This window comes from Dermacentor albipictus, chromosome 9, assembly GCF_038994185.2.
Source record: "Dermacentor albipictus isolate Rhodes 1998 colony chromosome 9, USDA_Dalb.pri_finalv2, whole genome shotgun sequence".
Lineage (NCBI taxonomy): Eukaryota > Metazoa > Arthropoda > Arachnida > Ixodida > Ixodidae > Dermacentor > Dermacentor albipictus.
In genome coordinates, this window is record NC_091829.1 from 46,629,165 (window position 1) to 46,634,151 (window position 4,987).

The 4,987-nt window shown below is 48.4% G+C and overlaps 1 protein-coding gene across 1 annotated transcript in view; it reads right to left on the reverse strand.

Annotated features, from left to right (window-relative positions):
• Nucleotides 1-4,987, reverse strand: part of LOC135897172 (leptin receptor gene-related protein) — a 416,125-nt gene that overhangs the window by 326,387 nt on the left and 84,751 nt on the right. The gene's annotated exons all lie outside the window — the stretch shown is intronic.

Below are 4,987 nucleotides of genomic sequence, written 5' to 3' on the forward strand. Positions count from 1 at the left end.
CCAGCCCCAGCCTCAGGTTTGGATGATCCTTTCCCTCCTCCAGCCGTTCTTGGTTCTGACCTAACACCCGCGCAGTCCGAAGCCCTAATGGTGGTCTTGGCAAAACACAAAGCCTGTTTCGACAGCTGTTCCCCTGTGTTGAGCCAAACTCCTGCGGCTACACACCGCATCGAAACCGATGGTTACGCTATTATACGACGGCGCCCCTATCGTGTATCACCGTCCGAACGAAAGGTCATTGAACAACAGGTTGCTGACATGCTTGCGCGGAAGATAATACGACCTTCATCTAGCCCATGGGCGTCTCCCGTGGTCCTGGTAAAGAAAAAAGATGGCTCAGTTCGCTTTTGCGTGGATTATCGAGCGCTCAATAAGATCACACGCAAGGACGTATATCCAATACCTCGAATTGACGACGCTTTGGACACACTACAAGGGGCGGAGTATTTCTCCAGCCTTGATCTTCGATCAGGCTATTGGCAAATTCCGATGAATGAGACTGACAAAGAAAAGACCGCATTCGCTACACCGGATGGCCTTTATGAATTTAACGTGATGCCTTTTGGCCTTTGTAATGCTCCTGCCACATTTGAGCGCATGATAGACAACGTCCTTCGTGGTCTAAAATGGAAGACATGCCTCTGTTATCTGGACGATATTGTCATCTTTTCGTCTGACTTCAGCCAACATCTTCATCGATTAGACGAAGTTCTCAAGTGCCTTGCGAATGCTGGTCTCCAAATCAATACAAAAAAATGCAAATTTGCAAGCAAAACAATAAAAGTATTGGGTCACGTCGTCTCAAAAGCTGGCATCCAGCCTGACCCCGAAAAGATTAGTGCCGTTCTTCAGTTTCCTCGCCCCCAGCAACAGAAAGATCTACGTAGTTTCCTCGGCTTGGCATCATATTTTCGTAGATTTATACGCAACTTCGCAGCAATGGCAGCTCCTCTACACAAGCTACTGGTTACCGGTGCCTCTTTCACGTGGACTAGCGACTGCGAGTCGGCTTTTCAAGCTCTTAAGCGGCATCTTACTTCCGGACCAGTGCTTCGCCACTTCGATAATCGTGCCCCCACCATACTCCATACTGACGCAAGCGCACAAGGTATTGGCGCAGTACTTCTGCAACGTAATACAGAATCTAAAGAGCAAGTCATAGCATATGCCAGCCGAACACTTTCTCCAGCTGAGCGGAATTACACCATTACAGAGCAAGAGTGCCTGGCTATCGTTTGGTCGATTCAGAAATTTCGCCCATACCTTTACGGCCGCCACTTCACCATCGTCACCGACCATCATGCTCTGTGTTGGCTGTCATCAATGAAAAACGTGTCAGGACGCTTGGGACGCTGGATACTGCGCTTGCAGGAATATGACTTCACTATAACATACAAATCTGGAAAACGCCATCATGATGCAGACGCATTGTCTCGCTGCCCACTCTCACTCTCTCCCGGTAACGCGCCGTCGTCTTCCCAACCACGTCGTTGCGATGATACGCTTGCCTCCCACCAACTCTCGATAACGCCCCTGGACCAAGTTATGCTTTCATCACGCTCTGATTTCGTCTCGCTTCAGCGGGCCGACTCCTACTGTCGAGCTCTCATGGATCGCCTTAGTGGGTTCACCGAACCACCCAACAGCCGCTTGCGACGCCAACTTCGACAATTCCGCCTTCAAGGTGGCGTGCTACACCGCTACGTTTACCACCCAACAGGTCACCGGTGGGTCCCAGTTCTACCTCGCTGCCTTCGCTTGCGGGTATTAGAAGCACTTCACGACGATGTATCGGCTGGCCACTTAGGCTTCCACAAGACTTACGACCGCATAAAGACCCGCTGCTTCTGGCCTGGCCTATCCACAACGGTGGCCAAATACATTGCCTCTTGTGCGTAATGTCAGCACCGCAAACGCTCGACATCCCCTCCTGCCGGTTTACTACAACCTCTCCCTTGCCCGGACGCACCTTTTGAATTTGTTGGCATTGATTTATATGGTCCCTTGCCGTTGACACCCTCCGGTCACCGTTGGTTTGTCACTTCGGTCGACCATTTAACAAGATATGCCGAGACTGCCCCTCTGCGATCCGGCACCGCTTCTGAGGTCGCCGACTTTTTCTTGCGCGCCATCGTCTTGCGCCACGGGGCTCCTCGCGTTCTTCTCAGTGACCGTGGCAAGCCGTTCATTTCACAAGTTCTCGAGGAAGTTCTTCGAGCCACTAATACCGTCCACAAATCTACTTCTACTTATCATCCGCAAACCAATGGCCTTACTGAGCGCTTCCACCGTACGCTGTCTGACATGATTTCCATGTACATCCGTCCTGACCACACTGACTGGGATAAAATTCTTCCTTTTGTGACATTCGCATATAATACTGCCATTCAACGGACTACCGGCTACAGCCCTTTCTTCCTTGTGTATGGACGATCTCCTTCCACCATATTCGACAGAGAACTATTTTTCGCACCTTCTTCGCCTAACGCGTCGCTTCCAGAAGATTTTGCTGCCCGAGTTGCACATTGCCGTCAAATCGCCCGGCAAAGCACAGAAGCTACCCAAGCGGAGCGCAAGCGTTACTGCGACAACAAACGCCGTGACCTACGTTTTCACCCAGGAGACCAAGTCCTGCTTTGGACTCCAGTCCGCACCCCAGGCCTCTGTGAGAAGTTCCTTCCACGTTACATTGGTCCATACACCGTTGTGCAGCAAACATCTGCAGTGAACTATCTCGTCCGCCCAGTACACTCCGTCACTGACCGGCGCCGCCGGAATGCCGAAATTGTTCATGTGTCGCGGATGAAGCCGTTCACTCCCCGTTTAGATAATCTCTAATCTGCGGCCAGGCTGGCCGCTTCCATGACGGGGGGAAGTTAGTGTAAGCACTATTAACGTACTTCGTCGTTTTCATTTGTATATAGCCATCATCATCTTCCCTCTTCTTCGACTTCTTCGCGAGTGAGCTGCGGGCGTTCCCTTTTGTGGAATAAACAGCGCTGGACAACTTGATCGGTCTCGGTATTATAATATATATATATATAATATAGCATCTGCAATCTTCAGAAGACAGAAAAATTTGTAATGTTTGAACTGGGCGTGGCCTCCGAGATGGTAGTGGATTGCTGCGTGACGCAGTCGCGGCCGCCACGGGGTGCCGCGACAGGGTGCCGGGGTGCCGCGACATCTTGAGCGGTTTGGCTGATGATGCATTGTGGTCCTTGTGCGCATGTCTGTGATTTTCCTTGTATTTGCCGGTTTATCAGTGAATAAAGATAGGTGAAGCTGGCGCTTGTCCTGTGTCGTTCTCCCGCTCGTGATTGTCTTAGTTGGCGCTGCTCTTTCCTAGTTCAGGAGGTCTTGCGAAGCCTGATTGACTGACGTCATGCTCTCTTGAACGATTATTTCCTACACGTGTGACAGGTACTAAACTTTGTAAGGATCGATTCATTTCATTTTCCCGCTCATTTGTTATCATTCGTCAGACTGATATACCGACTTCATATCGGTTAGTGTTACGCGGAGACGGTTGAGCGAGAAGGTTTTGTTTGAAAATGAGGACTTCGTGTTATTTTCTCTATGTGACACATGATTAATAACTACGAAACGCAACGATAAGGACAGCCTAGCGACTTGGTGTGTACCACAGAAATGTCAGGACTTCCGCTGAGAAAATTAAGGCGAAAAAAAAAGAAAATGAGTGTGCAGTACTAGAAGTCTACAAGTACGTATTTTATATTTATGTTGTATTTTTTCTCTTCAATTATAACAGTCGTAAATGGCTCTGCTGTTCAAGGGTAGAATGTTCCAGAAGCTCAATTTTTTGATCAAACACGCCAATAGTTGACGGATAACTTACCAAATGATGTGCATTATAAAACTACACGTGGAGACCACCAGTCAGTTCTTATAATGCAGTAATGTAATTCAAAAGGTGGTGTCCAAACCCACGCCGCATAGGGTAATGCAATCTGACATTAAAGTACGGATCTTGAGGACTATGCGTTTACTGGTTGAATACGGCGGAAGCGATTTTGGGAGTCGGAAACACGTCATGCATGTCGGGTTTTGGACAGCAACTACGTATACTCTTGCTTGTTATGTAGTACACGTGACCTGCACGCAATTGAGAGAATAATGGCCTAAAGCGCATCGAGACATGTTCAATTGGAATTCCGACATCAGTGAAGCGTGTTCTCACCAGCCTTACTAGCTTTTAACTAAGGTAAAACGGCCACTGCACAAGAAGACTAGGCCGGCGTTGTGTGAATCCGCGTGAAAAGCCTAGATCACTGTAGCCTGATGATGTTCGAACTTCGCGCTTGTGTGGATGACGTCGGACCCCAACAACGCCTATTCCGAAGCAAACAGAATCCGATCACAGATACCGTGCTGTTGTGTACAGCAAGTGCCAAAACCGATTGCATGAGCCAAATATACGCCATAGGTAGTGTCCAAAAGCCGACGTGTATGACGTATTTCAGGCTCCAGAAATCGCGTTTCGTTCAACCTGCTAAACCATAGCCTTTGAGACTCGCATTTTAAATCCAGAGGCCGCCATCCTATGAGCCGTAAATTCGACCGGCACCTACGGTTGCCAAGTTTGAAGCATCGTATTCTGTATTCAATTTTTTTAATTTAGTGATGTTTGTGCTGTTGTTTGACTGATTCGTAAATTGTGATGTACTTTTGAGGAAACATTAGAGCAATAAAACTCAATTTCGAAGGCCTATGTTTTGATCGCATTGCCAGCAACATTAAAGGCATAAAAAAAAAATGGAGCTATGACGTCATTGGTAACATGTTAAGGGTTACTGCTATTAATCCATAGAGATTGTACAATTTTGGTAGTTTTTCCACGCCTCACAGGGCGGCGCCCTCGGGATTTTACATGTGGATCTTGAAGGCTATGTTTTGGCCTAGGTGAATGCGGCGGAAGCAATTTCGGGAGGCGGAAACACGTCATAGACGCCGGGAGGTTCTTTTT